Here is a 25,701-nt window from a genome sequence, read left to right on the forward strand (position 1 = left end):
CTGGATATTGTTGTACCTGTAGAGCGATATTTATTGATGCTGTCTGATAAATGGAGAGCCCCTAAAAGAAGGCATGATTATAAATTTTAGTGTGTCTATTTATCTTTATTTTTCTGCCAGTATCAATAAACAATTGGTTATCAGTATGGTTATCAGTATGTTTATCAGAATGTTTTTCAGTAACTTATTGACCTTAGTACATTGAGTGGAAGTCTGGAATTTTACAAATAATTTGAGGGAAATGTTAATGCAGGCATATTCTATTTAGATAGTAATGCTGTAGTAAACATAGGACTAACAGGACTGGTGCCTCTTAATATTCTGAGAATTTTGTCTTTTTCTGTTTTGACCGATTAAAAGTTGAGGGGATTGAGGCCAGTGTGATTGTGGGGCTTTGCCCTCTATTCACCCTTAACTGTAGTTTTAAAATCAGAGGAAAGTGTGAGAGCATCAGAAAAATTTAAAGTTCAATGAATTATTTAACTGATCCCTGTCCGGATGTTTATTCAGCGAGCCCACACGTCTCAGGCCTTGTGCTAGGCCTTAGGGATACAGAGATTAATTCACCTGGTCCCAACTCTCAAGAAGCTCACAGTTCTAGAATTAGTCTCTGTAAAACACAGGATAGGAAAGTTGTCCAATGTCCAGGGCCTGGGTGTGTGCTGAGGGTAGGCAGTGCAGTGGGTGGGGGAAGGAGGGGTTCTAGGAACAACCTGTGACAATTCCCACCTCAGCAAGTCAGTTTAGTGACTCAGATCCACAATCAATAAAAGTGATTTTGGAAAAATAGTTCCTTTCTCCTAGTCTCCTGCTCTCTTTAAGCATAAGGAGTTAATTTGCCTCATCTCTCAGGAGTGAGAGATACACAAAAAGTAGAGTGGAACTTGGAAGCAAAAAGAGAGAGAAAAATCAATTTAAGACCAAAACTGTGCTTTTAAACCATGGCTCCCTGTGTAGAGTTATTATAGGTCTAAATATTGTTGTACTGTATATCTAAAGGTTTGCATTACTGTTAGTTTAATGACGAAATCTACATTTTAAAAGGTCAGTCAATGAATTAAACACGTGTGTGGTAGATTTTTGCATTGCCCGACCATTTCAAAGATACAATCCAGTGGAGAAGGCAAATGTGCCTGATGTACAATGAAATCAAGTTTTGTTACCTAGCCGGCCTTCTTGAAAATTTACAAGGTCGAAAAGGAGAAAAAGGTAAATTCTGCTTTTTGGGGGTAAATGTGGGCTATAGTTACACAATTACAAAATAGTGGCCCTCAAAGTAAAAAAATGCATTCAACTATGGCAAAAATTACAGTTAATAATGTATGGGCTCACTGAAACAAACAGAAACCCATTGGTCATAAATTAAATGCGGCGCTCTGAACTGAAGCTCATTGTGAAGTGTGTGGGGTGGGGGGGGGGTGGGGGTATGAGGAAGGCCTGTCTCTGTTGAGTGTGTTGGGAGGTGGAAAAGGAGAGAAGCTTTGATATCGGCAGCCCAAAGAAACCAGAATGTGGTAAACACCAGGTTGTAAAGGTCTGACAAAGGAATGATTACCAGTGAATCATCTGTTAGTGCCGAGGAAATAAAGTTCATTTGAACAATATCAGGTGGCTTGAAAATATAGGATGATGTCAGAATAGTCTCAGATATCAACAATATAGGGGGAGAGATTTCAGGGAGGTGTTACATCATCTGGTAAAAGGCTCCTTTTGTTTAACGTGCTTATTAATGATCGAGAGATGTTAACTATATTCATAGCTGATATCGAATTAAGTTTTTTTAAGTTACAAACGCTACAAAGAACAAAGACTTGCCAGGTTGGAGATATGGTAGAGAGACAAAAAGCAAGGCCTAACCTGGACAAATTTGGAATGAATACCACAGATGGGAATGGAATACTTGTAGATATTGAATTGTGAAGAAATAAATATAGATGATATTTACCTCTCTCTGGCCCTTGCCCCTTCCATTTCTGAAGAACAACAGTGAAAACAACCACAGTAACAAGAAGATTTGGGGACGGCTCATTAAAAATATGCAGAAGTGCCACATTAAAGATCAAGAAAAAAATAACGTCCAAATAGTAAATCCACAGCCTAAGAGTATTTGAGAATGTTTGTAGGAAACGTATCATGTCTAAAACAGTGGTTGGGGCACAGCGTTGGTCTACCATACAAAATATGTGAAATCAAGGGAGGCTCTTCATTAGCGTTTATAAAAACTGTTTTAGAGAAGGCTAACCCAGGGGATTATCTGAATCTGGACTATTGCTGCTTTTTAAGGGGTCAGACAATGAACTCAACGAGCAGGAGTGGGCCATTCCCACGAATAGGCCTTACCTATGAAGGATTATCTGTCATTTTCACCTCCTTCTTGCTAGAGGCACAGCGATGAAGAAATTTCCTCTCATGAAATGTCAAACCTTCTAGAAGCATACTATTTTAATTTCCACACTCTAAATTTCCCACTGAGAGCGGATCCCTGTCCTCAGAGAGTTAGCATTCCAATATGGCCGCTTTAAGGAGGAAAACACCGGTTCTATTTTGAAGTTCATAAACAGCAGCAAATAGTTTTAATGGCCAATTCTTTGCATGTGGGGGCGGAGGGCAACTAACGAATGGAGTTCCCAGAGTAAATTGGTACTCTTTCTTTGAGGTAAAGTGCTCATATGTTTAAGGTAAATTACCTTTTCCAGGAAGACCATTTTGCTCTCTGAAGAAGTAATTTAGTTCAAAAGGGTACCAATTCAGTATCATTAAGCCTTTTAGGAGCTACATTTTCTATTACAAGCAAATCCTGGATAAGGTAATGTGCCTCAATTAGATGATCACTTTGAATCCAGGAGGGAGTATATTTTACTTCCCTTACTCATAGTCATCAATTTTCTTTTGATTGCCCAGGTGTGTATGGAGATGTGTTATGTATTACACACAAGCTTAATAAAAGAAGATCCAGTGCTTGTTGGAAGTAGCATATGCTCAGCTGCACCTTAGCACATGTCCCAGTAACCGTTCAACACGGATTAAGTCCTCAGGACTTACACCCTCGTCTGTGGAGGATATACAAAATATGGTCCTTCATTAAAAGGAGTTTATAAAGTTTTTATTTTTGACAGGAAGGTGCCTGGGGTAGATCACAGAACAGCGCTGGCCTACCTTTCATGGATGTGGTAAAGACTGTCTTTTTAACAACTGTCAAAGTGCTTTAAATATTAAGCCTTATGGAACCACTAATTATATCTATTATTTAAACGGCATAATGGGAAGAATTAAAGCCAAGAAAAATTTAGGGAAAAAACCCTAGATTTGGTGCCAAATAAGCAGCTTTTCTGATGGTTGAAGAGTAGGTGAAGGTTACTCGTAGAAAGTGTATTACAGCTGTGACTTAAAATGGGAATACAGGAAATGTGCCGGAGGAGAGGGAAAATCGTTAGGTGCTGCAATTTAAACATTAGGCAGTGACCAGCTGGCTACCCTCTTGGCTCCTTGGTTCATAACCTGTCAATAAATCTCACATTAATCAACACTGATGGTGCTCTGCCTATAGAAGGATCGAAGTAGTCGGGTTGTTCTTTTCACAGCCCTTCTCACTCAGGGTGTGTCACTGCCCTTCAACTGCCAACGGAGTTGCTTTGTTTGCTTGTAACCCAAGTCACTTGTCAAAGGAATCGTAGACTTGCATGGATTGTAAATCTGGTGCTGAAGGAATTGAGATGCTAGTCAGAATAAATTGTTTCAAAGCAAAAGAGTATTCATTTTATTATTTAGCAATGAGTTGTACCTAAGACATTTCCTACCCCAAGAAATAGAATTGGCTTCCAAGGAGGACCAACAACAACCAAACACACCACCACAAGAAAATCACATCTAGCTATGTTTTCATTTGGCCTCATTTATCTCACGCAGTAGCTTATACGCATTTCAGAAAATAGACAAAGAGGAAGATCTCTTTGCTGCCTGACTTTTAAAAAATTGTTTCACTCTTTGGGGTTATAAGGTTTGGCAACAATTATTTTGGTAACCTAATCACATATATTCACTGTTGCTGTGTTACTCTTTATAAGATAACTAAGGAGAGCTGAGCGGCCGCTGGAGATGCCTGAGGCTCTGGTCTGAGGAGCAGCCGCTGGCTCGATGGAGCAGGCCAGGGACTGCTTACACCTGAGATGACTATGAACCACCAGAGATGGAAGTCCAAGTCCAACGTATGACAGCCTCACTGAGACCAGGAGTGTCAGCTCTACCCAAAGCCATCTCAGCAGCAGCAAGTACCTGTGGTGGATTTCCAGGTAGAACTGAGACAGGCATTCTTAGCTGAGACACCAAGATGTGGTTCAGGCAGTACAGGGACATCAAGGTGAGCAATTCAAAGAGGAACATCAGCTGACAATGTATCGATGTGTTTGGATCAGCTGACAATGTCATAAAGCTATTACCCACGGAATAAAAGAAGTAACTAAGAATCTTCAAATGTTCTCTTTAAGCATTGTTAGAGATGTATTTACTAATCACAGGCATCTTTATTGTCTGAAAACAAGGAATTATCTTCATCAAAATAAATCGACCTAATTTCAGTACTCCTTTTATGGAAAAGTCCAAGGGCCTATGACCCAGAGATCTTGGCATAGAAAGATACTTTATTAATTTATTTATATAGCTGATTTCTTGGAAGTTCTAACTAAACCTGGGTTTAAAATATAATTGATTCTTATTATTTGCAGTAGTTATGTTTTATAAAGTTTTGAACCAGTGCTCCTAAGGGAAATGTAGGGTTAGGTTCCTGTGGGCCTCTGGTCACCACATTTCCATCAGTCAATCACCATATAACCTTGCTTTATGTGTGCTTCTGTTTAAATGTACCTTATTTAATATATTATTTTGTTGATTCATTATCATTGGACTCATAGCCAACAGCTCTAACACATGTATTTTCTTTACAAGTCACATCACAGCCTTTTTGCTTAGGGAAACTGAACAGCAATTCAGCACTATGCTTGAGGGCCATTTAAAACAGCAAAATCACCAACAAAAAGCATAGAAAATGTAGCACCAAATAGACAGCAAAAAGGACACTTGTTTATAGTATGAGAGCTCAAACAAGAAGGCCAAGTGGTGCCTTGTTTGACTTCAACTGGGAACCTACACTCAGTGACTCAAATTTGTCACTACTGCGCACGTCTACAAATGACAGAAAATGTGCACATCTACAAATGACAGAAAATGTGCACATGTCTGCAAATGACAGAAAATGTACAGTGAGTGTTGATTTTGTGTTACAATTTACAAATAAATTTTAGGAGGGGGGCAAATTCGCAAATATGGAATCTTCAAATAAGGAGAATCAATTGTACCTATTATGCAGTGACTAATTTTTATACTTCTTAGTTTTAAAGTGATTAGTTATTCTGTACTTGCAAAGAATAAATTGTTTAGAAATACATGAGATTTTGCTTAAGTTTCAAATTTTGCCCTTGGCCATTTGTTTCAGAAAATCAATTTGGAAAAAAGTTCGATTTTCTCTCAATTTAGCCGAACATTGTAGTTATTTCAGTAGCCACATTCAGAAGCTCAATAACTCAGAGATTATAAATCACAAAGATACATGGAAAGGCAATAACAGGAAGAGAAATCAAGGAAGAAAATGCATATTCTCAGTATTCCAGTATGTTTGCAGTATGTTTAAAGAGCTGAGATGTGCTTAATCAACGCTTACTGATGGAACTTAATTACAATTTTACCTTGCAGTTTATAAGTGAAAATGGTCTGAGGAACAGGACGGATGGAAACATTTAGTTGAAGATAATAATACCATGAAGTTAACTCCATGACGTACTACAATGACATTACTTGGACCATGCTTTATATAACCTTCCTTCTGAAGTACCTAGGGTTGGCCAATTTTTAAGACATGATTCCGTATAAAATCTAAGTGGTCTAACAGCCATTTTATAAAGTGTGCTCTGTTGAAATGCATCACTCTGAGTTGCCGAGAGAGCATACACTTTGAATTGAAAGGGAGTGGGAAGAAAATAGGGGATGATTTACGCATGGTGCTTTTAAGCTCTCGACAGAAATCACTCTGGCCATATGTGGTCACTCAAGAAACTTCAAAGGGGCTGGTGTCTGAGTTTGGGAAGGGAGGGGAGGAAACATAAAACTAACATAACGTTCAATCAAACATTTTTTAAAAAAGAAAATAATGAATGTGTAAAATTGACTGTAAAAAACGCAGAAAGCAAAAACTAGGAAAGTTTAAAAAGAAAAGAATAGAATTGGACCAGCATAAGCAGACAACTGAAGCTCCATTAAACAGGCAGTTATTAGGAAGATAGGAAGTTATTAGAAAGATAGAAGTGTGCATTATTACCTTCTACACTGGCAAGTTCAAACATCAGTGGCAAAGAGACGTGAGTGATTTGATGTCTCTCTTATCTTGGCTTTATCATATGAAACTATGTGACCTCCTTCCTGTAGTTTCTTTTTGCCTTCAGTCTGGGGCTTCATACAACAGATTTATCTTCTAGGCTACATTTATGAAAAAGGAAAGGAGCTGAAGAAAAAAATTCAAGTTTTTAAAAGGATGCCAATTTTGTCTAGAAACTAAGTCATTACAGAGATAACAGGATTTAAAAACTTGTCTGAATTTCTTTTAATATATTTAAAAAGCACACTTTCTATAACTGAAATGATCCCTATGAAAAAGAAAAATGACTTTAAGCACATTACATTGTGCCATAATACATTTTTCCTGGGATTTTTGATACCAGTCATTAAGATGTATAAGGACAAGCACAGCAACACCATTTTGTCTGATAAGGTATGTCAAAATGCGTAGCCTTGGCCGATGAAGGACAATAGTCATCACTTGAGAGAAGCTGGGGAGAAAAGGCAAAGGCATTTTTTTAAAACTTCTCACAAGACACAAGGGTTTTAGGAAATTAATGAGTGAGTTAGTTCTCAGGGACGTCCTTGGTGAGAATACTTGCCTATTAAAGAGCTTTACTTCCGACTGTGGAGAAGGACTCACATTCTCTCATTGGTCTTTCTGTATTGTACCACCGTGCAGAGAGAACCACTAAGGACCACCTCATGAAGCAGGCAGAATATGTGCTAAAATATAGGCCACCAAAATCGCTCCCAAGGAATTTTCCACAAGATCTGAAGTTCTGACCGAGCACTCATCTCCCTCCTAAATATGATTATTGATAGCTAACATTTATCGAGTACACACTATGTGCCAGGCACTGTAGTTAACCACTTTAGATGTATTAACTCTCACAACAGCCCTATAAAATAGGTGCTCTTGTTATCCCCATTTTACAGATGAGAAAACTGAGGCAAAAAAAAGAGTTAAATAACTCGCCCTAGAGCACACAGTTGGGAAGTGGTGAAGCCATGATCGAACCCTTGTTGTTATCATCCATTAACTTGACCCGTGAATTAACTGATCAGATTATCTACCTAGTCATTTTGAAAGGTGGTAAAAGACTAGTCCTCAGTACAGATAAATTTTAAGGTGAGTGAGTGAGACAGGGATTATGAGATGCTCCAGAGAATGGAGAATGCCCATGTGGAGGACCCTGGACAACCAAGAATTATGAGGATACTAAGCACTTAAAGGATACTAAGACTTACAGGGAAAGAAGAAAGCCCTCAAAAGGGGGCTGCTAAAGGTACGACTTTCATATCTTCACAGTTTTGCCAAGGCCCAGTTTTAATTATTACCATCAGAATTGCAACGCAGACATGACAATATTTAGAATAGGTACAGAGCAGCAAAGCTGTGTGTAAAATACAATTGTACCTCATCTCTGGATTCTCTTCCACCATAGAGGATAGTGGGATGTTAAAAGAATTTTAGCGGGACATGTGGGCAAAGGTAAAGGATAGCTTCTTGTTATTGTGGCTCCCTGGCTTAGGTGTGCCCATCATGCCAACAGTGACTGAAGAAAGAGTCGGAGGAGCTGCCCCTAATGAGGATCTTCCAGAGCTCTGCTACACCTTAACCAAGATGCCGATGAGAAGCAGGGAACAGCAACTGTGTTTATCTGTTAGATTGGAACTAGCTCGGCAACCTACTGAGTCTGAGATGGAGAGCCGTGATGTAATGGTGTTAATAAACGAGCTTCACAATTCTGTACCTGTGAGGATTTAGCTAAGCCATAGCAATCAATTTTCCTTTATTCGTTTCGTAAGGTTGAGATTCTCTATCTGATTGCAGCACTTCAGGGAATACAATGTGTATTACTCATAGATATGTGCATGCACATATATGTACACACATGACCACACACACATCACCTACTTCTATTCTGAAACATTCGGTACTAAATGGTATAAAAAGTTAGAGTCTTCACTTACTAACTGTTGAATGGTGTAACCAGGCAATTTAAGATGTTAACAGGAGATAAAATTCCTTTTTATTTTGAGATAAAGTGTCCTCCCTATAGGATGAATGATATTTTAAACTAATTTTCATTTAAATAAGTCTAATTAGCCTTGAGCAGCTAGCAATTTTTCTGGAATCACAGACACTCAGAGTTGGAAGAAACCTTAGGGGTAAGTCAGAATAACCACTCACAATGATTCAGTTCTCCCTATATTATCCTGCCAAAAACTCTAAGTCTTCCTTCCTTCCTTCCTTCCTTTTCTCCCTCCCTCCTTTCTTTCTCTCTCTTTCTCTTTCCTTCTTTCCTAAATTCATTTATTCAAATAATTGAGTGCCTATGATGTGCCAGGCACCTTCCTAAGGGATGCAGGCAGAGAGATGACTAAGATACTGTCATTGGTTTTAAGGAACTTGCGGTTTAGGAGAGTTTACAGACATACAAGCAGATCATTCTGCTACAGTGTGGGCAATAAGGGCAAAAAGGAGAATGTGAAGGGAACAGATAGTACAGAGGAGAGAATAATTATCGTGTGTGTGGATGTAGTGGGGGTGAGGCAGGGGTCGGACAAGGTTTTACAGAGGAAGCAATGCCTGATCTGGCTTGAGGAGAACAAATGGCTAGTAAAGTGGAAAGGGCAGAAAGACCGGCAGAGTGATCCAACAGCCTGGCTGGTTAGAAGAACTGTCAGTAGTTTGTCATGGTTTGTCGGAGGTGGGACGAGGCTGGGAGCAGGAGAAGCAGAGGCAGGAGAGGGAAATCCTGAAGGACCTTGTCTGCCTGGTCAGAAGAGCAGCTAGCGGGAGTCGTTAGAGGATTTTAAGCAACCTGTCACTATATATCAAAAATGTGCTTTAGAAACTTAACTTTGAACAACTTTGAATTGATAAAGTCCTTACTTATAGTGAACTGAAATCTTGCTCACTACATCTCCTACCTCTTCGTCTTCATTCTCCTATGTGGGATCTTACAGAATAAATTTCATTGAATTCTTCTATACATACCTTTCAAATATTTAACGCTTTTTATTGGGTTCTAGTGGGTGTTCTCTGGGTTAAACATTTTTAGTTCTCTTAACCATTTATCCTCCCAGAATTGTCTGCCTGAGAGGAAGAGGGTCTGGGCTGCTTACCCACGGCCTTTTGGCTCCCATTATTTGAGGGTCGTGTGTGGTGTGAGACGGCTGCTGAGGCATTGATGAACGCCCTGATGCAAGGATTAGAAAGGTGCACAGCACGCATTTGAGGGGATGCTGTCACCATGAGATGGATCTGAGCTCACACGGAACTGTCCACTGCAGGCTGCTGCTGCAATCAGAGGGGGCCAAGCGGAGGTGACGTGGAGCACTGGAGGCCAATGCTGCAGGAAAGGTAAAGATTAAGCTGTTTTAACAAAGATCCTTCAAAATGCAGTGGCCTAAATAAGATAGAAGTTTAATTTCCTAAGTAAAGTCTGGCTAGGCTACGATGGTGAGGCTTCTCTGCTTGAGAAGTTCATTCGGGGACAAAGATTTCTTCCATCCTGTTTCTCCGCCATCTCTTAGGGCCTTTTCTAAACTGTGTGGTCAAAAATGGGTTCCTGGCATATCTATGTTCCATCTCGTGAAAAGGAGAGAAAAGGAGGAGTCCAGGGTAAGCAATTGCCTTTTAAGCAAGTGAGGCAGATATTGCACACATCCTTTATGTTCTTATCCCATTGGCAAGAACTTAATAATGTATCCATGTTCTTCTGCTGGGGAAACTTTGAAATATTCTCTCTAGCTGAGAAGCCATGTGTGTAGTAAGAAAGGGAGAAAGGAATTTGGGGGGATATCACCTCATTCATATTGAATTTCCCATCCCACAAAACCGGTCAGTTTTATGTATTTGAAAATTCAAATTCAAATCAGTCCTGAAGTTGCAAAAAAATCCCAAAAGATTCAAACACAGCCAAAGCCACATGATAACCATTGCTACTGCAAACAGCTAAAGGATGTCTTGGTTGGTCTCAATTGCGAACAGTGCAGGATGACTCTCCTATTACTATCAGTCTTATTAATGGCTGTTGAACCATGCAAAATGGGCTAAGAAGTCAGAAGTTCTCCTCAATAGAGGACCGCACCAATTCCCATTTGGCAGTTACTCTACATGACTGTTGCCAATGCTTAGATTTCATTATAATTCAAAGAATTATAGGAAGTTTGAGGGTTTCAGGTAGAATATTTTTTGTTATATGTGCAAAATTTGAGAGAGACTACTGTCTGACAACCCAAGTTGCAAAGCAAAAAAATGTGCCACTACTATCCTTGTACATCAGTACTAATGAGGGCAGCTTCTGCCATGTCAGTGGCATGTGTGCTGTACTGGGTGGAATCTGTGTCCCAGCCGTATCATGTTCCACAGTTATTTGTATCTCTATAATATGATGTTGTACACCACATACATTGAGGTATGTGAGACACAAGAAGAGACAGACCTTTTGTTTCTTTGAAAGAAGTATGTCTCTAAAACCTTAATTGGGTAGTATGAGATGTTGACATCTTACCCTAACTTGACAGCCAAATCAATGTTATTGAAGGCAGCCTGTAGGCATTCGTGACAGCCTAAGGATTAATACCCTTAGCCAATTTCAAAATGGTTGCCTCATATCAGCAGGCAAGGTGTGTTGGTTTCCTGGATTTGAATCAAAGCATTTTTGAGACATGTTCTGAGCTATTCATGTACTGCATATTAGATTTACTGGATCAAGCATCTCAACTGACTACGATTGGCTCCCTTCAAAACAAACTTTACTTATTACTTCCTGTTTTTTTTTATCGATTAACAAGAGCACGGAAATTTATCCATACCTGTTGGACCTAGGCAAAATGGAGTTAAAATTCAATAGCAGGGGTTTGCATCCCAGATACTTGAGTAGAATGACAAAATGACTATGAGTAGAATGTGTGAGTGAAATGACTGTGGCAGAGATAGTACTCAACAAACATCCGTGTGTTTCCTACGATCTCCCACTTTCCCTTGCAGTTAGAGTGGAACTGTGTGACTAATTTGGGCTAATGGACAGGGAGCTGATGTGATGTGCGACTTTTCTTGCCTGAGTCAGTAAAGACTTCAGATGCTTCCTCTATTCCTCTTTGCTATTATTGCAATGACTTTGGAGGCCATGGGTTTAATATGGCATAGCTACAGGATGGGGTAGCGCTTCCTGTACCATATTGTGCCTTATACAAATGGCAAGTAAACTAGTGGCATAGCCCAGTTTATTCTGGCTAATACAAAATTGTTTTAAATTATCCAAAGACCAGGCCAATTCCCCATCTTATCGTTCTAGGTGATTGGAAAGGGCATTCAAAATATCTCCTCTTGCGAATGTTGGGTGAAGCTGTCAATAGGAAAGCTTTATTTATATTAAAGGGTGCCAAGAAGCTATAAATGCCAAGATGCCAACTTTGAGGGAAGATCATAATACAGAGAAAAGCATGAAATCTGATCTTTGGTTTTCCAGCCATTCTTGTTTTTGCTATATTTCCTCTCAGCATCACATGGCTCTAAACCATTCTGGAATCGGAAGTCAAGCTCATCCAGCAGTTAATGATGGCATCTCTAATGGTTTACAAATTTAGACAGCTGCTATCATCCAGTAAGTGAAGATGAAGCACAAATCAAAACTGCATTCCATTGTATGTAGAATTAGTGCGGTATGTTGGACACCCCAAATGATGTATGAGAAAGAGATCACATCTAGCTAGAACTTATTTGTAAATCTCTCTTGTTCTTGGAGGTGAGCTGGAGGGGAGCCACACTTCAGCCCAGATAACGTTCATTATCCTTTAGCAGTCTGTCTCTGCTCCTCTTGCTGTAGAAAGATCCTCAGTGCAGAAAAGGGTTAATCAAATTTGTAGCACAAATTATTTGGGGCTGATTTACTTTAAATTAGAAATTCATATTAAAAAGTTCAACGGTAGCATATTAAAGAAAGTCATTATTGTAAACATAGCATAGCCTTATAAGAAGTAATGAAATACTTGGCCGTCCCAGGTTCAGTTTATTCATGTATCCACATGTTTTCAAATCCTCATGTGTTTTTGGTAACTCTATTTTATGTCTTTATATTTAAGTTATTTCAGATGGTCTTTGTCAGAAAATCCCATGTAAGATCAAGAATCTGAGCTCATAACATTAATATGGTCACGAGATGGAAATACAACCTCATGATCCCCCCACCCCCCACCCTGCTTTCATCGGCGTAAAAATGGGAACATCCACAACAGGAGAAATGATGTCATTTTATCTACTCAAAAAGCACAGCTGGCTGACTGAATAACCCGTACTGATAATATGCTAATAAAATAGGCTTGGACGGTATAAAATTGAATTGGCTGTAAGCTGGTTCCTGACAGAAAGGGGACTGGTATGTAGGACTGATATCTATCAGAGACTTTTCCATTTAATGAGTAAATCATTGTAATTAAACTGAAAATGAAATAGCTTTCACTACTGGCTCCTAAAAGAGTTTATCTAGACAACAACGTACCTGGTTCCAGATCAAGGGGATTTTATATCTAGTTAGTTCCTATTCAAAAAGAGCGTCTTTTCTTTTCAAGGAGAATATAGAGCTTTTATCCCTTGCCTTTTTCTTCCTTTTTTTTCAATTTAAATTACTTTTTTTTAGCAGATGGAAAGTATTTGTTTTAGGTTACAGATGTCACTGAATTATCTATGGGTTCAATGAGTAGATAATTTGAATTTTACTTTTCATCTGCATAGAAGACTGGAGGATTATAAAAATCATGGAATAGGGATATTTTTGAAATACTAATTACAATTTTTACTTTGGGTTGTTAAAACTTCCAAGTTTCTTTTACTCTGGATTCAGACTGTCACAGGGATTGCATATGGTTTTAGATTTTCTATGCAAATACAGGCAAGATCTTTTGGGATTTGGAGTGTCCTTTACTTTTCCAAATTTAACTCTTTACCTGGTTGGCTTAGAGAAGGTTTGAGAGATGATGGCGATAAAATGTCCTTCCTTTCTCAACCCTGCCTCAAAAAACCCATCACAGGGGTGATGCACACTGTCAGTAAGATGAGAATATAGGCAATGGCACAAACCTCACAGGGCGGGTAGAAATTCATGATTTTGGAGTGTTTTGTTACATAAGGGTCCGATTCGTTCAGCATTTAATTTAGCTGGGCCGTACATTCTCAATAATATTTGTTGAGCTCTGAGTGATTGTATAATTCTGGGAATCATGGCTTTAGCCAGGGTTCTCAACTTCAGCACTATTGATATTTCAGCCAGACAATTCTTTGTTGTGGGGGGCTGTCCTGTGCATTGTAGGATGTTTCGTGGCATCCCTGTCCTCTACCCACAGATGCCAGTAGCACCTCCCTCCCTAGTTGTGACAAGCAAATTTGTCTCTAGACATTGTAAAATGTCCCCTTGGGAGGAGTGCAAAATTGGCCCTGGTTGAGAACCACCATTTTAGCGCAAAAGACCTTGCAGTAGAAAAATTTGTTTTCTGCCAAAGAGAGGCAAACTTGGCATATTCGACACCTGGAAAAGATAACTTTTAATATCCCCTTCCTCTATAGGACAAAGTCATTTTCAACAAGGATAATGAAGTGAAATTAATGGCCAAGAGAGTGAGAATTTTGTTTTATTGATTATTATTATTTAGACTCTTTTAATTTTTTATGTGTAATCATGCCAGTAAAATATTAAAAAATAAAAGAAATATTACACTACAAAAAGAAAAATGTAATAGGTTAATGCTTTTTTCCTGTTTTATTGAGATATAATTACCATACAGCACTGTGTAAGTTTAAGGTGTACAACACAATATACATTGACTTAGATATATTGTGAAATGATTACCACAATAAGTTTAGTTAACATCCATCATCTCATATAGATAAAAAAAGAAAAGAAAAAGTTTTTTTCCTTGTGATGAGAACTCTTAGGATGCACTCTCTTAACAACTTTCAAATGTGCCATACAGCAGTGTTAACTATAGTCACCATTATGTCATGCATTACATCCATAGTACTTATCTTATAAGTGGAAGTTTATAACATTTATGTTTATAAAGAAAAAGGTAATAGATTAATACTTTCATTTATACTAATGTTTCTTTGTTTGTTTCTTTCCTTCCATCCTTCCCTCCTTTATTTCTTTCTTTTGAGGAAGATTAGCCCTGAGCTAACATCTGCTGCCAATCCTCCTCTTGTTGCCGAGGAAGACTGGCCCTGAGCTAACATCCACACCCACCTTCCTCTACTTTATGTGTGAGATGCTGCCACAGCATGGCTTTATAAGCCATGTATAGGTCTGCGCCTGGGATCAGAACTAGCGAACCCTGAGCGGCCAAATCGGAGGGCGTGAACTTAACTGCTGTGCCACTGGGCTGGCCCCTATACTAATGTATTTTTTAAGGGAAAAACTTACACCTACATATTGGTGTGCTGCAATAGTAAACAATAAAGTAATAATGTTATAGTGTAATAACAATTAAAAAATTCAATGAGAAGTTAAAGATAAATTTTAATTTTAAATGTATCATTCAAATTCAGTAAAATAGTTCATTTATCAACTAAAATTTCCGCTTACCACACGAAAATACCAAACCAAGTATACCAAAACACCGAATCCAAATACCTAAGGAACAATACATTACAGCTTTCCCTCGGTTTCACTCTTTTAATAAAAAATTCCATTAGTCACATAGAATGACAGTATCAAAGCAGTTCAGATGCAGTTTCTTTGCTGTTGAAATCATTGTGCTATCATTGCTTATTTTGAAGCTACTATTTAAATATCGAAATATGCAGAAGCACAAGGGTTGGAGATACTAACTCTACCAAAAGCGAGCTCAAATGATTCTAAAGTGTTAGGAACTTCCTCTTGAAATGAATGCACATAGAGAGATCCATGTGTGTCGAAGGCCAAGTGTATAACGGAACGTTCTTCGAGTTAATTTCCTTATCCAATGTAATGTTTATTATGACGTAACAGAAATAAGTATTATTATTAAAAGTAATAAAATACATATTATTAAATCTTAATAGTAATCATTGCAATTGTTTTGAACTTAGACCAGTGGTTCTCGACCAGGGGTGATTTTGCCTCCCAGGGGACATTTGGTAATGTTGAGAGACATTTTTGATTGTCATAACTGGGGAGGGATGTGCTACTGGCATCTAGGGGGTGGTGGCCAGGGATCCTGCTAAACATCCTACAATGCACAGGACAGTCACCACCCCCTAACAAGAATTATCCAGCTCAAAATGTCAATAGTGGCGAGGTTGAGAAATCATAACAGATCAATCAAAGAATTTTTTTCCCAGAGGAGCATTTTATCCCTGACATTGCTTAAAATGTAGGTTCATGGTGATAATAAAAAGCAGACTGACTTTTAGTCTGTTTTCTTATTGTTTGTAAATTTTCTACAGACCATGAACCCCCTTATTTTCTGTGTCTGGAGCAGACTGCTCTCACCATTCCGGGCTGTGTGAGATGCCTTTTATAGCACAAATTTAGGCATAGAGATATTTATGTGTTTTGTATAGGCCTCACTAAAGTATCCAATGCCATTAACAGAACTAGACTCTTGAAGCTCCTGAGAAACATTGGCAGCTCTGACAATTTGCCCAATATGCTAAGGTTAATCTGTGATGACATGTGTCATGCTTTACTGCTGTGGGGTTTGGCTGATCCCAAATGTTAAGAACTTATATTTAAAAATAAAATTTTTTTGGGATCTAGGAAGTCAGAGGATGGATGGCAGTATTGGTGAGAAACATTCGCACTAATTGATTATATGAACTTCAGGGAACACATACAAGTCAGGAAATAGAAAACATCAAGTAGAAAAGCAAGCAATCAGATAGAAAGGGGCAGATATGAATTTTACCAATTGATTTGCTTATTGTCCTGTTTCTGCTTTGTGTTGTGTTAACTGGATCAGCCAAGACTAAGAAAGCTTTTGCCCAGGGTATGTTAAAGATGATAAATCAAAGCCAAATGCATAAAATCTCTTCTCTGATAAATTCCCATGTGATGAAACCGAATTCCTTCTCTGGAGATGGCACACTCATTTTTGTCTCTGTGTCTTTATTCTATTTCTCTTTCTTTGGACACCCACTTCACCTTTCTATCAGAGGAAGGAAGAAATTTGATATTCTCCTCAAGGCCTGGTTTGAATTAGACTTTAGTTATTTATCTAACTTCCATTCCCTTGTTTTTGGTTGTTCTTACTTTAATACATTTCCAAGATTTTCTTTGTGGGATTACACCTACCCAACTCTCAGTCCTCCCCCCTCCTCTTCTGCGATGAGGTTTTGACACGGGCTTGACCAATCAGAGCAATCAGAGCATTGCCTTCTCCTGGCTAAGAGATTGGTTCACAGATAATAATACAACCCAAACAGAATGACTTAGAGGTACAGGCTATCTTCTTACTGGGGTTTCTGAATGAGTGAGATGTAAGCCTAGAGTTGCTGGTAGCCATCTTGCTACCATGAGGAAAGAGCCTTCTTAAGAATAGAGCCACTATGGAGGAAAGTAGAGCTGACAGATGGAGAGAGAGAGCAGAGTGAGGTGATCATTTTGATTCCCTGGATGCATTTGTATCTGAAGTCCACACCTAAACTTTCCAGTTACATAAATCAATAAATCCCCCTTTTTTGTGGAAGAAAGTTTGAGTTGGTTTTCCATCACTTGTAACATAGTGTTTCCTGACTACTATCATCACTTCCTTCCCAAAGTCTTTCTTGACCATTTTATTTCATGTAGTTCTTTCTCAACTCTGAATTTGTATAGGATTTATAAGTTTATATTATATACTCCAGCACTTGATTGTATACTGTCTTTTATCATTCTCTACTCATTAAATTTATGTGAATCCGGTCTCCCCAATTTTTCTTTAGTAATAGAAATATATTCATGTTTTATAAATTCATTTTACATTCAACATTTCATTTAATTTATAAACTCATAGAAGGAAGATATTTTATCTTATATTTCTTGTGTATTTTCCATGGTACTCATTATAGGATGAGTACCTAGTAAGGGATGGATTTATTCAAAGTTTCATTCATAGCCATGCTTCTGATTTCTGAGCATCTGAGAAACTTTCAATTCAACAAGCTACAAGCAGCCTACACATTTCTAGAAATAGTAATCTTGAAGTTTACAAAAATAAGCAAATGGAAGTTATCATGAACCACTTAGAAACAGAGGAGGGCCAATTCACTAGCGTGAGCTTTGTGAAGTCCAAAATCTTGTCATATTTTTCTTTGTGCACACCATCATCTAGCTCAGTATCAGGCAAATAGTAGATGCTTAATACAAATTTATTAGATGAATGAATGCATTGTTTATAGCATGCTTTCTGCAATGATGGAAATGTTCTGTAATTTGCACTGTCACATGTGGCTATTGAGCACTTGAAATGTTGCTAGAGTTACTGAGTAACTGAATGTTTATTTTTATTTAACTTTAATCAACTTAAATTTAAACAGCCACATGTGACTAGTGGTTACTATGCTGTACAGTGTGGATTTATAAGCCCAAGGAAGTAGCCTGTGCAACACAACCCAGTATTTCATTGGAAATACACATTTAAGAGCCACTACAGATTTGTTTTTTTGGAAGCATACCTAAATTATAGAGATAGTCAAAGCAATAGAGAAGTCTTCTCCTCTTAAAGCCCAGCTCAAATATCACCTCCTTTGTGAGGCCTTCCTTGACTCTGACTCCCACCCCATCTTCACCCTCATCCAGGGCAGAATTAACAAATTAATGATTCTTTCCAATGGTACCTTGTTCATACAATTATCTATAATCAAGTTTACTATGCTATATTATAACCAGTTTTACTTATGCCTAATTAATGAGCTAGATTTATTTGTTTTTAAGGGCAGAGACCAGGTCTTATTCCTTTTTACTCATTCAAAAGTAATTACTGAGTTCTTACTATGTCAGAGCTTACAGTTTAAGAGGCAAAACAGATCTTAAATATGCCTTAACAATAAAAGGTAACCACTGTTACATGCTATGGGCTGAATTGTGTTCTTCCAAAGTTCATATGTTGATGCCGTAATCAACAACATTACGGTATTTGGAGATAGGACTTATAAGGAAGTAATAAGGGTTAGATGAGGTCATAGAGTAGAGCACTAATCTGATAGGGTTGATGTCCTTATAAAAAGAGGATGAGATACCAGAGCTCTCTCTCTCCACTCGACCACATAAAGAGGTCATGTGAGCACACAGAAATTGTAGCCACCTACAAGCCAAGAAAAGAGGCTTCAGAATAAAACCTACCTTGCTGGCACCTTGATCTTGGACTTCCCAGCCTCCATAACGGTGAGAAAAATATTCTGTTGTTTAAGCCACTGTGAAAATCAACAAGCAGAAATCCATTTCAAATGGAGTCAGGAGGCCAGAAGGGAGAGCTCTCATACCCTACAAGGATTTCAGAGCCCAAGAGGAAGAAGAAAGACTTCCTCTTCTTGCCCAGCAACAGCCCAGCAAATGAGAGACTAGCACAATTCAGCCAATGAAGAGCGCCTACACTTTGAACTCTCAATTTCTCCAACGGACTCTTTATTTACAATAGTCCTCCCAACTTCCTCTTCCTCTCTATAAAAGAGTTTCTCTTCCCCCTGTTGCTAGGGACTTGCACGTGGCTTACCATGGTTGCAGACCCCAAGGGGCAATTCTTTGCTGATCCTGAATAAACCCATTTTTTCTGGAGAAATAACTGGCTATTTGTTTAAAGACAACATTTTCCTGCTCATACAAGGATCCAGAGAAGACCTCCCAATGGTTCCAAGGCTGCTGAACAAACAAGTGTGGCACCCACAAAAGAGCCCATTGAGCTTGCTGTTTTTCTCACTGACCCTGGGGTTTGAGAGTAAGTCTTTCTCCTGGATCCAAGCTTCCAATCTCTTTGTGTTTTGAAACTCTCTGGGCTTTATTTGGGACCCATTTTAAGGCTTTGCCCTTTTCTGGTTAAGGCCTTGTTTTGTCTCAGTTGGCACTTCAGTCTGACTCTTCTGAATCAGGCTGTTCCATTGGAATTGGCTTCTCAGTCTTGGGTTCGACTCCTCTGGAATCAAACTGTTTCATTGGAACTGTGCTGTTCAGCCTTCGACCTGATTCCTTTGGAACTGAGCTGTTCTATTGCAACTGTGCTGTTCAGCCTTTGGCCTGACTCCTTCAGGATTAGGCTGTTCCCTTAGAACTGTGCTGGTGTTAAGCCTGCAGGATGTTTGAGTTGTTCAAGCTGTTTGAGTTGCAAGCTGTTTAAGCAGTTTGAGCTGTTTACTCTGTTTAAACATTATTCTTTTACTCTAGAGAAAAACCTCTGAGAAATGGGATCTCAGTCATCTAAATATTTTAAGGGTGCCCTCACTACAGAGACCCTGGCTAATTTTATGTTTAAAAAGCATGGTCATTCCTCATGTGCATTTCTAGCGAAATGTATTGACTTAACCAAAAGTAATTTAGAACACCAATGGTCATTATGGGGAATTTTGAACTCCCAAAACTTACTTTTCTTGAAACCCATTGGACAACCATAGCTCTGAAATTTCCAAAACTGAATGAAATGCCTACTTTTATTGGTATTTTAAGGCTTCCAAATGTTATCAGGAGTCTGAAATTGTCTGTTTGCAAAATAAAATTTTAAGATTAACAGAGGCAAACAAACAAAGAAACAGAATATGGTTTCCAAAGCCTCGTATTCTTCTCCTCTGGCATCATCTTTTTCCTCTCCCTGGCTCCTCATGCTCAGACCCCACCTCCAGGGCCATCTTTCTCCTTCCCTTCTATACTGTTTACACCTCCTCTATGGCCTCAGTTTACCCATACTAACTCTCTCACCAAACCTCTCATTTCCTTGAACCTCTCCCCACTCCCTCCTATCAGTCCCTGTAATACTAATTTACCTGTGGAAAACCCAAGGGCTGGAGTGGGGGTTTGTCCCAAACTACTGAGCAATAAACAACATTGTTATCCCTTGACATCCTGCTGTTCCTAACCCTCATGGACTATTAACATCCATTCCTACTGGAAGCAAATTCTTTACTGTAATATATTTATGCAGTGCATTCTTTAGTATTCCATTTGCTAAAGCTAGCCAATATCTTTTGCCTTTACTTGGGAAGGCAAACAATATTCCTGGACAGTAATGCCTCAGGATTTTACTGAGTCCTTCTTATTTCTGGTAAGTCCTGAGGGCTGATATAGATACTATAAATGTCCCTAGGGTTTCTACTTTGTTGCGATATGTGGATGATTTGCTTCTTTGCTCTCCCTCCCAAGTCTCCTCACAGGAAGACAGCATCCACTTGCTAAAGCTTTTAGACTTAAAGAGACATAAAGTCACCAAGGAGAAATCGCAGTTAGCCCAAACCCAAGTTCTATATTTAGAGATCTGCTATCAGAACATGGGCTACACCTAGATCCAGATAGATTTCATGGTGTCTTAAATTTCCCCCAACCCAAAACTAAGCACCAACTGCAAGGTTTTATCTCTCTAGGTGGTTATTGCTGAAATTGGATTTCAAATTTCTCTCTTATGGCCAAAATTCTGTATGTTTTACTAAAGAACAACAACCGTGACCCAATTTTACAGGAAGAACTGAGCAACGTAGCCTTTAAGGCCTTGAAGGAGAAGTTGATGAATCTGCCTGTCCTTGGACATCTCAATGATCAGATTCCCTTTTTCCTTTTTGTATATGACAAGGAATAGAATGCTCTTGGGGTACTCACCCAAAACATGGGGACTACTATTGACCCATAGGGTATTATAGCCAGCTACTGGACGCTGTGGAATGGGGATACCCCCTTGCCTTGGATCCATTACTGGCACTTCCCGTTTGGTTAGGGCCACTGAGAAAATCATTATAGCGTCCCCCTTTAACTATTTTTGTACCTCTGCTGTGAAAGCCCTCCTGAATTCTCATCACGCTCAACATTTTTCAGTCAGCCATCTCACCTCCTATGAAATCCTTTTGTTAACTGCTCCTCACATAACTCTTCTACACTGTAATAACCTCAACCCCGTTACTCTTCTCCCTTCCATTACTGACGAAGTCCCTCATGGCTGTTTAACACTGATGGATCATGTCCTAACTCCCCATGATGATCTGCAGGAAACTCCTTTGGGTACCACTGATTTCTCATGGTTAACTGATGGTTCTCATTTAAAAGGTGACAATGGCAAATACTGTGCTGGGTATGCTACTGCAACTCCTTCTGATATCATTGAGGCAGCACCTTTACCTATGGCTACTTTGGCCCAACAGGCTGAATTATATGCTCTTACGTGAGCTTGTACTTTAGCCAAGGGCAAAACTGTCAACATTTATGCTGATAGTAGATATACTTTTGGAATAGCCCATGATTTTGGGATGTTGTGGAAGCAATGTGGCTTCCTCACTTCTAGTGGAAATAAAAAACGGCCCTTATGTTCAGGAATTATTAGATACTATACTTTTACCTGCTGCTTTAGCTATTATTAAGATCCTGGGGCATTCTAAATTTGACTCTCTGGGAGCTAAGGGAAATCACCTTTCTGATACTTCCACAAGGAATGCTGCCCTTAAAGGAATCAACAACAGCCAAACCTCTGTCATGGTCCAAAGGGATATTTCCCTAAATAATAACTTAGAGAAACTGGCTAGAGAAACCCAACAATTGGCTCAGAAAAGGAAAAACAAGAGTGGAAATTCAGCAATTATTGGTTTGGTAAAAAGAGAAAGCTCTGGTTTGGACCAAATAACAACCCAAACCTACTGGAGACTCTAAAATTCCCACTCCCAACCACTGTTTATGCATTAAACCATTGGTCTGCTGACAAAACGGTAGCATTAATGAATCGACGTTGGTGGAGAAATATTAATAAGATCACAAAAAGTACCTACTTCACTTGTCCCACTTGTCCAAAATACAATCGAGGGAACAGGCATTCATACTGCTCCTGGACATTTCAAACTGTCTAATGGACTATCCACGTTTTGGCAAATGAATTTCATAGCACTTCCCCCATCTCATGGATATAAATAAATTTTAGTCATGGTCTGTATGTTTTTTCACTGGACTGAAGCCTTCCCTTTCAGACAGGCTACTGAATTTTCTGTGGCTAAAGTCCTTTTGGAAAAGATTATCCCTACCTGAGGAACTCCTCTTAAACCTCATGGTGATCGAGGAACCCATATTACTGGTCAGGTACTTTGACAAGTCTGCCCTGTTTGGCAGGTTTTGCAGCACTTTCAATGAGCTTCCATACTTAATCCTCTGGTTTAGTAGAATGTACTAACAACATTCTTAAGACTCAACTGGTAAAATTTATAGAGACCCTCCAAATACCTTGGTCAAAAGCATTGCTGTTGGTCCTTCTAAATCTCAGATTCACCCCACCTTGGAACTCATAAACTCTCCCCTTTGAGATAGTCACAGGATGCCCAAATTTGGCTCCTGCCTCTTTTGACTCACAGCTGATAAAAGGAGATATACTCCAATATTGTAAAGGCCTAATTACTCCTATTAAGAATAACCATGTTTTGGTAAAGCAATCTTTTCACAGTGCACTCCAGAGAGATGAAGACCTCAAGCATCATACCTTGGAAATTTCAATTATTGGAAAAGACATCTCCAGAAGGACTCTCTTCAACCTCCTGGAAAGGCCCCCATCAGGTACTGTTAACTAATCCTTCTGCCACAAAACTCTAGGGAATAGACTCATGGATTCATGTGACACGCCTGAAAAAAGCACTAAACCCTGACTGGGCCTGCACATCATCTGGTGACTTAAGGGTAAAAATTTCCCAGAATTGAAGCAGATGACATCTAATGAGATAGCTTTCCCAAGGTGTCTGGACCAGGCCTGTTCGAAGTTTGTCTGCCAAGCCTTTGATGATGACACTTAAGATGATCTCCAGTGCCTATGAACTTGATAACATGTGAACTTCAGAAAAGAAAGAATGCCTAAGAATTCTCCCTCCTACTCCTCCATATCACTGGAATGTGAACTCAGTAGGTTTCCAATCTGTGCACTTTCCCTCCAATGTGGACATGATGCCAAGGAAAGGTCCTTCCTGGCATCAAGGGAAAAAAGACTGATGAAATTGGAAAAACCTGACTCTTGATCAGCAGTGCTTTTAGAGAAAGATCTCGATCAAAAGGGAAAAATTTGAAAATTAATAAACAGAAACTCCATTTAAAATAGAATCAGGAGGCCAGAAGGAGGAGCTTTCATACCCTACAACAATTGCAGAGCCCCACAGGAAGAAGAAAGACTTCCTCTTCTTGCCCAGCAACAGCCCAGCCAATGAGAGACTGTCACAACTCAGCCAGTGAAGAGCCATGGCACTTTGAACTGTCAAGTCCTCCAATGGACTCTTTGTTTACAATAGCCCACCCAGCTTCTTCTTCCCCTCTGTAAGAGAGCTTCTCCTGCCCTTGGCGCTGGGGACTTGCACCTGGCTCACCGTGGTTGCAGACCCTGAATTGCAATTCTTTGTTGATCCTGAATAAACCCATAACTTGCTTTCTATTTGTTTAAGGACAACACCACCCAGTCTGTGGTATTTTGTTATGACAGTCCAAGCATCACAATTGCGGAGTATTGGAGTCTTACGGAAGCAGAAAGCAAGGCAACCTGGCAGGACATTGCACAACTCACTTTGTGAACTCAGGAGTGACACTACACTAAGGTGATCTTTAAGCTAAGATCTGAAGAAGACTAGGAGTTAGCCTAAAGAAGGAGGATTGAGCAGGCAAAGAGCTAGTATATCTGAACTGGGTAACACCATGCGGAGCTCTTGAGGAAGTAAAAGAAATTTAGTATATCTGAAATCTAAGTATGGAATGGTGTAGAATGAGGATGGAGATTGTGCAAGACCATAGAAACCAAGGTAAGGTATTGAGAATTTATCTTGGAGACTCCAAAATGAGGCCAGTTGAAAATTTTAAGTGGTAGAGTGGCACAATTAAATTTTTGTTTTTGATTGCTCACTTTGTTTGCAGAGTGATGACAAGATTAGAGGAAAGCCATTCTGAAGGCAGAGAAACTACTTAGAATGGTGCTGCAGTTGTCCAGATGAAAGATAATAATGGCTCGGACCAGAGTTCTTACATCTCTAAGGCCTAGAACAGTACCTAGCACATAACAGGTGCTCAGTGAATATTTGAGGCAAAGCAATTCGAACTGAAATATAAAGCTCAATACATTCTTTATTTGGATGCCAAAAGTAAGAGCAGAGCTACAAAAAGAAACAGCATCTTTCAGGATTTACATGATGCAAACGACATATCAAGATCACATTTCAGATGGGCAAAATGAGGAAAGGATTTTGGGTCTCACACTACTAGTGTTGGTCACATCCAAACCAAGAGAAATCTACTTATGCCAATAACATCATCTTAGAAAATGAAGAATAAAATTAGCAATTTGGTGATAAATAAGACAGAAAGATGTAATATATGACTGCTTAATTTCGGATCTAAACAAAATTTTCACAGTAATTGAAACCGAATAAAATCCTGACTTATAATCTATATTTTAGGAGTTCAAGGTAAATTTTCTCATGACTGAGAATTCAGAGGATTATTCTACAAAATTTGTTGATTTCTATTTTCCCTCTAAAGTAAGTTAAGATGATAACAGTAGAAGAATTTAGGTTGGTAGAAACCATATCAGAAAAGCTTGAAACCAGGGAGACCATTGAAATTACCTGCTCTGATAAAGAAACAAGTTTGTAAAACTCTAAGAACTTGAGTATTTGTCATTTTCAAGGGATAGCTATAGCTTAGGTTTCATCTTGACCAGAAGCAAAGAGGTTGGCCAATTGACTTCTTTAGATACCTTTCAGCTTCTTTTAATTTGTCTTCTTACCCTCCTGAGTGTTCCTGCCCCTTCTAACAGGCCACCTTTATTCAGCGTCCATTTTGCCAGTCATCTCTCTCTAGTTTCTAAAGCCTCTCTTTTAACTTTGAAGCCTTTTTCTACCAAGTGTCTGGAATATTGTTCTAGCCCCAATTCAACAAGCTGTTTCTCTACCATCAGTCAAAAAACGCTGCAAACTCCACCTCTTCCAAGAATCTGCCACATCTTAGTTTTCATATATTTCGCTTTTAGACTTGTTTAATTCTTCTTTCCATTTTTCTATATGTTCTTAGCATCATTCAGTTTTGAATTATGTATTTCTATCGAGCAGAAGTGATATAACTTTGTTTTACCTTGGATTGAAATTGATAAACATCCCTATGACAGGAATGTATAAGTGCTATATACTGTGTGTGTGTGTGTGTCTATGTGTGTGTC

The 25,701-nt window shown here is 39.0% G+C and overlaps 1 long non-coding RNA gene across 1 annotated transcript in view; it reads right to left on the minus strand.

Annotated features, from left to right (window-relative positions):
- Window positions 1–18,868, minus strand: part of LOC111771457 (uncharacterized) — a 51,910-nt gene extending 33,042 nt beyond the window's left edge. Inside the window, exons 1-2 of the long non-coding RNA XR_011434586.1 lie at window positions 18,693–18,868; window positions 9,520–9,746 (exon numbers count right to left, since the gene is read on the minus strand). This is a non-coding gene — a long non-coding RNA (uncharacterized lncRNA). The remainder of the gene's footprint in view (window positions 1–9,519; window positions 9,747–18,692) is intronic.
- Window positions 18,869–25,701: the final 6,833 nt, after the last annotated feature.

The sequence above is a fragment of the Equus caballus genome, chromosome X (genome assembly GCF_041296265.1).
Source record: "Equus caballus isolate H_3958 breed thoroughbred chromosome X, TB-T2T, whole genome shotgun sequence".
Lineage (NCBI taxonomy): Eukaryota > Metazoa > Chordata > Mammalia > Perissodactyla > Equidae > Equus > Equus caballus.